The 12504-nt window shown below is 39.6% G+C and overlaps 1 protein-coding gene across 12 annotated transcripts in view; it reads right to left on the reverse strand.

Moving 5' to 3' along the window:
* MTMR3 (myotubularin related protein 3) overlaps positions 1-12504 on the reverse strand; it is a 161935-nt gene that overhangs the window by 80561 nt on the left and 68870 nt on the right. For 3 of the 12 annotated variants that reach the window (XM_053587996.1, XM_053587995.1, XM_053587989.1), the window contains one exon: positions 2855-2908. The exons of the other annotated variants lie outside the window; for them this stretch is intronic. The gene's annotated coding sequence lies outside the window, so the exon portion shown is untranslated. The remainder of the gene's footprint in view (positions 1-2854; positions 2909-12504) is intronic. 12 annotated transcript variants of the gene reach the window in all.

Consider the following 12504-nt stretch of genomic DNA (forward strand, 5'->3'; position numbering starts at 1 on the left):
ACAGGAACTGAATCAACAAGATTATGATAACCAATCTCTACTAGAACCAATCTATTCTCCTCTTATTCTTGCCAAAACAAAAAAAGCCCTAATCAAGAGGAATTCATGGTGAGAAGGCATTGGTATCCCTGGACTCAAGGAATGTTTTCAGTGAACTGACACTTCAAATATGAAGATGGTTCTTGCCTTCAAAGCGTTGACAATCCTGTACAAGTGACAAATAAAATAAGACAGTGTGTGTTAATAGATGTAGACATATGATTCCATGTTAATGCAAAAGACAGATTTTGAGCTGGGCAAAAGGAAGCTTTTGTAGAAGACTCAAGGTTTTAATGGTTCTGAAGCAGACAGATTTAGAGCTATTGAGACAAAGGGGACTGGAATGATACATGCAGCAGAAGACAAAAAAAGCATCTTGCAAAGTATAAGAGACACATTTAAGTGGTCAGCGTGGCTACAAGAGGTGCACTAAGTGCACAGGGAAAACAGCTGATCTCTTGTCACACTAAGGACCTTTTTTTTTGCAGTTTTTGGTGGGGCCGGGTTTGAACCCACCACCTCCAGCATATGGGGCCAACGCCCTACTCCTTTGAGCCACAGGTGCCTCCCAAGAAATAAGTTGTACGTGTTTTGTTTTGTTTGTTTGTTTGTTTCTTAAGAGACAGTCTCACTTTGTGGCCCTCAGTAGAGTTCTGTGGCATTACAGCTCACAGCAACCTCCAGCCTTGGGCTTAGGCGATTCTCTTGCCTCAGCCTCCCGAGTAGCTGGGACTACAGGCACCCGCCACAACACTCGGCTATTTTTTTTTTTTTTTGTAGAGACAGAGTCTCACTTTATGGCCCTCGGTAGAGTGCCATGGCATCACACAGCTCACAGCAACCTCCAACTCCTGGGCTTAAGCAATTCTCTTGCCTCAGCCTCCCGAGTAGCTGGGACTACAGGTGCCCGCCACAACGCCCGGCTATTTTTTGGTTGCAGTTCAGCCGGGGCCGGGTTTGAACCTGCCACCCTTGGTATATGGGGCTGGCGCCTTACGGACTGAGCCACAGGTGCCGCCCTCGGCTATTTTTTTAATTGCAGTTTGGCTGGGGCCAGGTTTGAACCCACTACTGTCAGTATATAAGCCACTGAGCCACAGGCACCACCCCACACTAAGGATCTTGATCCTTGTTCTAGAGGCATTAACAAGCCAAAGGTTCCCAAACAAGGAAATGATTTGGATTTGGAAACCTAAACCAAAGCATTAACTTCTCTTTTCAATAAAACTGGATCATAATTCCCTAAATTAAACAGATAGCAAAAACAAGAGCCAGTTAATAAAGACTTATGTAGTAACAGATACACACAGGTCTATGAAAAGGAGGAGACATTTTATGAGACAAGACAGGGATTGCAATCTACATTAAAGAAATGACTAGCAACTTGTTTTTCTCTTTATGACTCAGATTTGTACTACCATAGTCCCCCCCGCAACATCCACAGGGGATCCATCCTAAGACCCCCCCCAGTGGAAGCTTGAAACCAAAGATAGTACTGAGCCTATATATCTGTTTTTTCCTATATATAAATAGACCTATAATAAAGTTTAATTTATAAATCAGACACAGTGAGATAAAGAACAATAATAAAATAGAACAATTATGGGCGGCGCCTGTGGCTCAAGGAGTAGGGCGCCGGTCCCATATGCCGGAGGTGGCGGGTTCAAACCCAGCCCCAGCCAAAAAAAAAAATAGAACAATTACAATGTAAATGTGATGTCTCTCTTTCAAGGCCCTTAATATTTCTGGGCCTCAGATAACTAGAACTGAAGACAAAATCAAAGATATGGGGAGAACTACTGAACTAATTCTAGTAAATAAGAAGTCTTGATTTTCGGGCGGCGCCTGTGGCTCAGTGAGTAGGGCGCCAGCCCCATATGCCAAGGGTGGTGGGTTCAAACCCAGCCCCGGCCAAACTGAAACCAAAAAATAGCCGGGCGTTGTGGTGGGTGCCTGTAGTCCCAGCTGCTCGGGAGGCTGAGGCAAGAGAATCGCGTAAGCCCAAGAGTTAGAGGTTGCTGTGAGCCGTGTGACGCCACGGCACTCTACCCGAGGGCGGTACAGTGAGACTCTGTCTCTACAAAAAAAAAAAAAAAAAAGTCTTGATTTTCATACAGACATATACTAATTTAAGAAAACTCAAAACAAGAATACAGTAACTAAGAAAATGTCATAAAGGCTACGTTGAACAGTTTGATGAGAATATTTCAGATTGTATATGAAACCAGCACAATGTACCCCTTGATTGCCCTAATGTACACAGCTATGATTTAACAATACAAAAATAAATAAAGTAAAAAATTCTCTAATTTTCAAAAAAAAAAAGAATCAAGTTTCAATGCAAAAGAATTACAGATCGACAGGGAATATTTATTTTAGACAAAAGATTAGTGGTACTACCTAGCTCAGTAACGGTCACATCTCAAGCAAGAAGGGGGTGTATATGTAAGCCCCTGACCCCACTGATGCTTTGTTTTTGAATATTCTGCTGTCCCATATAAACAAATATACCAAAAACCACTGGTGGGGTAAGTCCCTGACTCCCTCATTTGGGAGGTGACTTAAATACAAGTTTTCAGGCACAAAGCATTGTTTTATGGCACAATTATATATGGGAGAAATGACCTCGCATAAGTCCTAGTGAAAACAACATATTTGGAGACATTAAAGTGAAGAAAAACTCACCTGAACAATTATGAACATGGACAAACATACCCCTAGAATCAAACTGTAAACTAACTTTCCTGCCTCAACACGGTACAGGGAGTACAGGGCAGAAAAAGGAAAAAAAACAGTAACAAAAAAATGAACTAACCAAATGAAGTCTGTCCCAATAACTTTTTCTACTAGAAGGTTATCACAAGGAAATCTGCAAAAGAAAAACCAGTCAACTTATTAATGACGAATATCACAAGACACTTAGATCTCCCCTTAAGACTTTCCTCTACAACTTAAAATACCATGACAATAGATTTTTAAATTATTACAATGTGGACTAATCAATCACAGATTTTAAAATGTTTAATTGCACAGAAAAGACCCAGTTAGGCCTCTACAAGCCTTTAGAAATTGTGGAACAAACAGAACAGAGCTTTCTAGAAACCTATAAATACACCTATTTAAGAAGAGTTTTTCTCAGTCAAGCAAACATTTCTGATGCTTCCTCAGGGAAATTTTTGCCACTACAGGAAAAAGTACTTTAAAGAATAATATTATAGCCACATTAGGGTGGGTCTTTAGAGTTTAAGGTATTTTGTACATATAATTGGCTTCTACCATGGGATCTATTTAAGAAAAAAGGCAAGGGAATTATTGTCTAAACACAAAGAATTTTTTTTTTTTATTGCTTGGGATTTATTGAGGGTACAAAGAATTAGGTTCCACTGATTGCATTTGTTAAAGTCCCTCTCATAATCGTGTCCCACTCCCAAGAGGTGTGCCACATACCACAAACACAAAGAACTGTTGTCATGACTAGACAACAATTTGAACTTTAGAGATAAAAGACAGTCTGATTGCTGCAACAATTTCTCTCAATATCTGCAGACACAACTGATTCAAACTAATAATTTAAATGACATGAAGTCACATAATAATGATGTAATAACTAAGAGGAAAGGCATGGAGGCTCAAAGAAAGCCAACAAAAAAACAGACATATTTAGCACCTGTGCAGAACAGTCTATGTGATCACGTATGTGCCACCTACCACACTGACCTCAACAAAGGCAAAAAGGCACACTAATTTGGACCATCTATATAACAAAAGAACCCCAATTATAAAAGTGATCAGGTTGCTGGGCGGCGCCTGTGGCTCAGTGAGTAGGGCGCCAGCCCCGTATGCCGAGGGTGGTGGGTTCAAGCCCAGCCCCGGCCAAACTGCAACAAAAAAATAGCCGGGCATTGTGGCGGGCGCCTGTAGTCCCAGCTGCTCGGGAGGCTGAGGCAAGAGAATTGCGTAAGCCCAAGAGTTAGAGGTTGCTGTGAGCCGTGTGACGCCACGGCACTCTACCCGAGGGCGGTACAGTGAGACTCTGTCTCTACAAAAAAAAAAGTGATCAGGTTGTGTCAAAATCACCAGGAAAAGCTAAGGAGGTCTAGGAGGAGTGGTGCCTGTGGCTCAAAGGAGTAGGGTGCCAGCCCCATATACTGGAGATGGGGGGGGGGGTTTCAAACCCAGCCCCCGCCAAAAACTGCAAAAAAAAAAACCTTTGGGAGGTAAAGGGAGGCTAAAGCCTCTTTGTTGGGATACAGTTTAACTTTAAAGAAAAATGGAATGCTTTTTCCATACTCCTATCTCACTTTTCAAATGCATGATAATTGTGAGTTCAAAACTTTAAGAAGGCAACTCTGAAGAGCTGGCTTCTTTTCACTTATGTAAAAACAAATGGATTTTCATGCACATGCACTGAATATTAAACAGATAAAGAGCAAAACCAGTGTGTAGAGGCAATATTTTTAAAAATTCGTTAAGTGTTCAATTTTGAGAAGTAGGTCTACAGCTGCCACTACTTTGGGTGATTTTTTTTTTCCCCAGTTTTTAGTGCTTCCTAATTTATGTCTATTTAACTTTTCACATACCAGAAACTAGGATTCTATAGCATATGGGTAAGATTATTCCATAGTGGGAGATAATTTAATCACTACCATTAACAAAACCCCACATAAAACTACTAAGGCTTAGCTTAGTCTTACTCCCTAAACCTCAAGTTTTCTTTAACTTTTACTGCTAAAATCAACTATAGACGAAAATAGAAAGAAGGCTGGGCACGGTGGCTCACACCTGAAATCCTAACACTCCGGGAGGCCAAGGCACATGAACTGTTTGAGCTCAGGAGTTCAAGACCAGCCTGAGAAAGAGCGAGATCCCATCTCTACTAAAAATAAAAAAACTGGCTGGGCATTGTGGCGGGTTCCTGTAGTCCCAACTACTCAGGAGGCTGAGGCAGGAAGATCTCTTGAGCCCACAGGTTTGATGTTGCCATGAACTATGACACCAGAGCTCTCTACCCAGGACAGGACAATTGAGCAAAACTCTTCTCAAAAAAAAGAAATGAGAGAGTTCAAAAGTATAGCTTCATTCAGCTAATGTCCTAAGTGTGGATGTGCAATTCATTCAAGAAAGTTTTGGGTAGGCACCATTCTAGGTACTGGGGATGCAGCAATGAACAAAAGGCAAAGTTCTTACCCTTAAGCAGCTGCATTCTATCGTCAACTGCGCTATTCTCAGAGCTGAATGTTTCTAGTGTGACTTTTTACCCCTACTTACCACCATCCGTTGAAAAAGATAAAACAAATAGTAAATAAAAACTGAATCAGTGTCCTGGCTCAGTGAGACCTGCAAACAACATAATTTTTAACAAACAACACACACACATACTCGCACCCAAAACCAGAAGCTAATGTGTCTTTTCTACCTCCTTGGAAACATTAAAGTCTAGGAGTTTTCAAGGTTCCAGACACAACTTCATGATCAGTATGGCATTTCTCTGCTAGCTGTGAGGCACAGATCAGCAGCTAAAATATTAATTATCATTTCCTAAACAAAAAACAACCATCCTTTCCTTAAAAAAAAAATTCTAGTAAGTTGTCAGAAACAGCTGAACTCCAAATTATAATCACATTTCTGTATCAAAGAACTTTATTGCTAATAGTCTATTGAACTAGCAACATTTATGATAATTTTCTTTTTTTTTTGGCCGGGGCTGGGTTTGAACCTGCCACCTCCGGCATATGGGACGGGCGCCCTACTCCTTGAGCCACAGGCACTGCCCCACTTACGATAATTTTCACTGTAACAAATGAAATAATGACAAAAAAAAAAAGAAAGAAAGAAATAATGACCAAAAGATCAATTTTGTATAATTCTAGACCCTACATTAGTGGTGAAGAATATGTGGTAAATTTTTTATTTATATAAATTGATTTTTAAAAGCAGCAAATGCTCTAAATACATTATCTAAAGAAAGCTTGCAACAGAATTTGAAACAGTTGGCTAGTGATGGATGCTTCGATGCTTAAGATTATTTGTCTTCTTTTGGCAGCTGAACTGCTAACAGCTGCTTTTCCCAATATGGACCCAAACATGTTAGAAGTCACAAGCAAAGAAATTATGCTCTAGCATTTTTAAACATTAAGATAGCTGCATTTCACATGGACCTTACTGCTTTTCCCATTTCAGTATGGAAGGGGAAGAAGTTCTGACAGTATTATTCTCAGAAAAGATTAACTGCAACCAAACCAATTTTTTAAAAATTCGTATTAATTTCATTGGGGCCCTTTTAAATCACTTATTTTACAAGCATTTTCCTTTTAAACTGAACCTGTACATACACGGGACACACAAGAGATGAAAATCAAAGATAATATACAATCTGCCAAAGGTGGTTACATTCTTTTAAATTTTAACAAAGAATGTAAAGATATTATGTTCTGGTTTGCTCTTTACAATCATTTCTACATGCAGAAAATATTCACTTCATACTTTAAAATATACTAAATCATTAATATGACAATAAGTTCTATGAGCAATTTTTTTGTTTGTTATTTGAGTTTTTTGTTTGTTTGTTTTTTGAGACAAAAGTCTCACTGTTTCGCCTTCAGTAGAGTGCTGTGGCATCACAGCTCACAGCAACCTCCAACTCCTGGGCTTAAGCAATTCCCTTGCCTCAGCCTCCCAAGTAGCTGGGACTACAGGTGCCCGTCACAACACCCAGCTATTTTTTGGTTGTAGTTGTCATTGTTGTTTGGCAGGCCCAGGCACAGTTCAAACCGGTATATGTGGCTGGTGCCCTAGCTGCTGAGCTACAGGCACCAAGGCACTGTGAGCAATTTGTGATGTCGTTTTCTGACTCCAGGCCCTCTGTGAAAGATCGCGGAGCAAGCACCATTTCACTATAGATTTTAAATTCTTAATTTCTAATTGTATAAAGCAGCATTTAGGTTCACTATCTGAAGTGAAGAAATGTTCCCTATCTCCTAAGAAAGAAAAAAAAAACCTTTATAACTTAACAGACAACAAAAGAAATACTTAAGACTCAGTTGGTGGGCGGCGCGTGTGGCTCAGTGAGCAGGGTGCTGGCCCCATATACCGAGGTTGGCGGGTTCAAACCCACCCCCGGCCAAACTGCAACAAAAAAATAGCCAGGCGTTGTGGCGGACGCCTGTAGTCCCAGCTACTCGGGAGGCTGAGGCAGGAGAATCCCCTAAGCCCAGGAGGTGGAGGTTGCTGTGAGCTGTGTGACGCCACGGCACTCTACCGAGGGCAATAAAGTGAAACTCTGTCTCTACAAAAAAAAAAAAAAAAAGACTCAGTTGGCAAGAAAAGATAATAGGATATCCAAGCATTCAATCACTAGAAAGTAATTGAATTAAAAGCCAAGAAGGGGGCTCCACACCTGTGGCTCAAGCAGGTAAGGCGCCAGCCACATACACCTGAGCTGGCGGGTTCAAATCCAGACGGGGCCCGCCAGACAACAACGATGGCTGCAACCAAAAAACAGCCAGGCGTTGTGGCGGGCACCTGTAGTCCCAGTACTTGGGAGAAGGAGACAGGAGAATCACTTGAGCCCAGGAGTCGGAGGTTGCCGTAAACTGTGATGCCATGGCACTCTACCCAGGGCAAAAGCTTGAGGCTCTGTCTCAAAAAATAATAAATAAGGGGCGGCGCCTATGGCTCAGTGAGTAGGGCACCAACCCCATATGCCAAAGATGGCGGGTTCAAACCCAGCCCTGGCCAAACTGCAACAAAAACAAAAAAATAGCCGGGCGTTGTGGTGGGCGCCTGTAGTCCCAGCTGCTCGGGAGGCTGAGGCAAGAGAATCGCGGAAGCCCAAGAGCTGGAGGTTGCTGTGAGCCGTGTGACACCACGGCACTCTACCAAGGGCAGTAAAGTGAGACTCTGTCTCTACAAAAAAAAAAATAAATAATAATAATAATAATAATGGCCAAGAAGGGTCATTTTATCTATGTGCCACAGGTAGTTTAATACCTATAATTATTATAGAAAGATCAGAAAACTAGCTCCATCCTCACAAAAAGTTTTCCTGACTTCTTTGTCTAGTTCCAAGGTCTACCTTTGGGAAATTAACAGAAGGCAAATTCCTGCACACTCATTAATGTCCTGCCACTTGTTCTCAATTAACCTCCAGTGAAGAGGAAAGAAGTAACTCTGGTTCCCCTACCCTCCCTCTTTTCTTCTCTAGCCTCAAAATCAGAGTAGTAACCAACAATGTGTATACCAAATGGATTTTTTAGGGAAAAAAAAAAAAGGAGGGGGAAGGATTTAAATTCCAAAAATTCATACCTCCACATGGAAACTTAAATTTTCCCAATTATAATCTTGTAACAACTTCTGCCCCTCCTAACATATATATGTAATTATTTATATCTTAAATAACATTACACTGCAGACTCTGTCCTTCCTGCCTCCCACCATTCAAAGAATAAAATTTTAAGTGCATTTTCTTGGGCAAAAGACCCAAAATGATCAATCCCTATGAAAAGGAGTTTTAAAAATAGATTCAAAAAGTTTTCTTAAAATAAGGTTTAAATTAAGAGTTCCCATATCTCTTATATATTCAACAGAAAAAAAACTAATCAATGTGATAGGTAACAAACACCAAAAAATGTGTGGCGTTTTTAAGGCAACTAAAACACTAGGCAAAATTCATCATAAAAACATACCAATGTTTGGGCGACGCCTGTGGCTCAGTGAGTAGGGTGCCAACCCCATATACCAAGGGTGGTGGGTTCGAACCCAGCCCCAGCCATACTGCAAACAAAAAACTAGCCGGGCGTTGTGGCGGGCGCCTGTAGTCCCAGCTACTTGGGAGGCTGAGGCAAGAGAATTGCCTAAGCCCAGGAATTGGAGGTTGCTATGAGCTGTGACACCACATCACTCTACCGAGGGCAACAAGGTGAGACTCTGTCTCTATAAAAACAAAAAACCAATGTCATTTTGTCAAAGTTACACTGCTTGTTCTGATATGTTTTGCTTCTAGATTCTGCCATAAAAAACAATCTCCAAACTCCCTGTTTACGCCACCCCTCTCACAGGTGCCAAAAAGGAACAAGAGTATGCTCACATATAAACCAGAATGCTTTTCCTCTTTTGCCTACGTACTTAAGATATTAAATGAAAGTTCTAAAAAATAAGAAAGTAAATTACACTCAAAAATTAGCTATTTGTATCCCAAACCTAGCTAATCTGCATATTGGTTATCAGCAGATGAATGTTTTGTTAGGAATGTTACTGTTCCTTTCTCCATCTGTAAACAAATAGACTCTCACAACTTCTGGCTCCTTCCAAAGTAACAAATATCAAAGTGGACAAGGACCAAAAAGCTAAAATTCAGACCCATCCTTTAAGCATACAACTTAACAATGAAGAGATTTAAATTTTTAACTGTTGTCATCAGAATTAAAAGTTGTCCAACACCAGCTACCCAAGAGGTATATTCAGAGAAGAGGAACAAAATTCAAACAGTAGAGGCTGTGTGAAATTTTAAGAACCCCCCTCTTCTACTGGCCTAGTTAAAATTTATATTCTTGCAATTAGGTAAGGGACTACTCACATTTTTGAAAATAAGCCAATAAAAACATAAGTAACCTCCAATAACCACACACCACAATGTAGGCTCTGTTTAAATGATGAGCTCAAACACCTACTCTAGTTTCTAAGTAGTTCGCCTCAGACTATTAAATGCCCAAAAGACTAGAAATTGTCTTAACCTGAACCCAATTCCCAGAAAAAGGCCCGTGCTATATAAAAATCAACATGAAACAAACAAACAAAAAATGGAAATGGCAACATCTAATCTGATTCCAAGGTGTGAGAACCTGAACAGTATCTCACCGGCACACAATGAAATAATGTTTTCTTTCAATTATGTATATTAATTTTTCTAATAGTTCAAATGTTAGAATATAAATATTTCAGATGTTTGATCCTAACTACTCAATAAATAGAACCATTAGTTATTTCTTTCAGCATAGAGGAACTATGGAAAAAATTACTGAGTTGGAAGAAGAGAGTCTGGACTGTGAATCCATGAGCCAGGAGAATCCTGAGAGAATCACACCAATGCCCAGAGATACAAAGCTGGAGTACTTAAAACCTTGTACCCCCACTTCCAGTCCTCAAGGTCTACAAACCTCCTGCTACAATTCTTCCTTCAATTATCTAAGATGCTTTAGTACCCTGTCAATAAAACCACACCTCCCCTTTAAGCTCTGAGTTTGTCACCATAGAGTCCTAAATAACAAATCAAATGATTCACACATTTAGCCTGATTTTCTTTCCTTTTTTTTTTTTTGAGACAGTCTCATTATGTCACCCTCAGTAGAGTGCCTTGGCATCACAGCTCACAAGCAACCTCAAACTCTTGGGTTTAAGCAATTCTCTTGCCTCAGCCTTCCAAATATCTGGAACTACAGGCACCCACCATAAAGCCTGGATATTTATTTCGTTGTAGTTGTCATTGTTATTTAGCTGGCCAGAGCTGGGTTCAAACCTGCCAGCTGCAATGCATGTGGCCAGCACCATTAACCACTGTAATATGGGTACCAGGCCAGGCCTGATTTTCTTTAATCATTTTTGAATAATATATATCAGGTTAAAAAAAACATCAAAGAGACAGAATTAGGGCCTTATTATAACTCAATTGAGTATTACTCCAGTTACTATTTCCTGAGAGCTGAACATGGTATTTTTCCTAGTAATCATTAGGCTTTATCTATTAGATATTGCATACTCAACAGAATTTCTTTTTTTTTAGAGACAGTCTCACTTTATCGCCCTCAGTAGAGTGCTATTGTGTCACAGCTCACAGCAACCTCCAACTCCCGGGCCTAGGCAATTTCTCTTGCCTCAGCCTGTACAATGCCCAGCTGTATTTTTTGTTGCAGTTTGGCCGGGCCAGGCTCACACCCACCACCCTCGGTATATGGGGCTGGTGCCCTACCTACTGAGCCACAGGTGCTGCCCCCAAATTTCATGTTCTTAGTCTTCTTATATAGTTTAAACAAAAAAATACTCATTTGAATTAATGTTTCATAACATGGTAATATAAACTATGCCACATCTCTTTCACAGTAACATTAAAAATTAGACCATTTCAAGCCGGGCGTTGTGGCGCGCGCCTGTAGTCCCAGCTGCTCGGGAGGCTGAGGCAAGAAATCGCGTAAGCCCAAGAGTTAGAGGTTGCTGTGAGCCGTGTGATGCCACGGCACTCTACCCGGGGGTGGTACAGTGAGACTCTGTCTCTACAAAAGAAAAAAAAAAAATTAGACCATTTCTAAATAATTTAGAATTCTAATATACTCAAAAATTATAATTTTTAAGAAAGTAAAATATTCTAAATTTAAAAGTCAAATATTTACTTTAATATTTAAACTATTCATTTCCAGTAATAAAATGTTGTACATCTTTATTTTGATTTATGGAGAAATCTATTATTTATAAATCACACACAGCAGCAATTTCAGCAATGAGCACAATTTATAGTTCATTAATTGTAACTAAATAACTGAAATGAATTATATACTTACATATAAAGGCAGATTTCTTGATTTCTAAAATTGAGAAAAGGTTAAATCAGAAATACATTAAGAATGGCAATTATAATTAATTTACATGTTCTATGATCTAAGAGTTTATACAGACTACAAATAAAGTTTTATAACAGATTTACTATTAACCTGGTATTCTGCCTGGCTGAAACCTGCCAGCCTCAAAAAAATCCTAACAATGAACTTGTTCTTTTTTTGTCATTTTACTATCATCTGAAGAAATAATCTTTCATCGCGTTACCACAGAATATCCATATTCATATCCACACATTCTTTGTCCACATAAAAAAAGATATGTCTTACTGATCAAAGATACTCTATATGTATTCAGGTATTTAGTCCTCTTCTATAACATGAAATGTAAGCTTTTCTGTCATATTTCTTGCCTTTTGGCTCTGTTTATATTTCTCCTAGACAAATACTTTTATATAGCATTTTTTAATAATTTATTACCTACTTAGTATTACTGCAATGTATTTAAATAGGATTGAAAGTGCCTCTTCCACAATGTAACTGATCTGATGAGATTTCTAGGGTAAAATATAAGAGTTAAAATGTTTAAAAGCTTAAGTGGACATCTCCAAAGACTGTCAATGTGCATTTCAACCTTCCCAAGAGAGAATCAGGGCTAAAGACGAAGTGAGAGAAGAGAAATATATAGATTAAACATTTACTTGAGAGGAACAAAACAGAAAGGCAGAGACAGAACTCAGTAACCTGGGCATGTTTAAGATACAGCAAGTGGCGTTTGCAAACAGTCTATTGGTGCCACTATCATTCAGACAAGAATTAAATAGAGGAAATGGGAGCAGGGCGTGAAGGAAGAAGGAAAAAGGCTTCTGGGGTATGTGCAATTAGAAGAAGAATCAACTGACCTTTATAACAATGGGACCTA

The sequence above is a fragment of the Nycticebus coucang genome, chromosome 4, assembly GCF_027406575.1.
Source record: "Nycticebus coucang isolate mNycCou1 chromosome 4, mNycCou1.pri, whole genome shotgun sequence".
NCBI classification, from domain to species: Eukaryota; Metazoa; Chordata; class Mammalia; order Primates; family Lorisidae; genus Nycticebus; species Nycticebus coucang.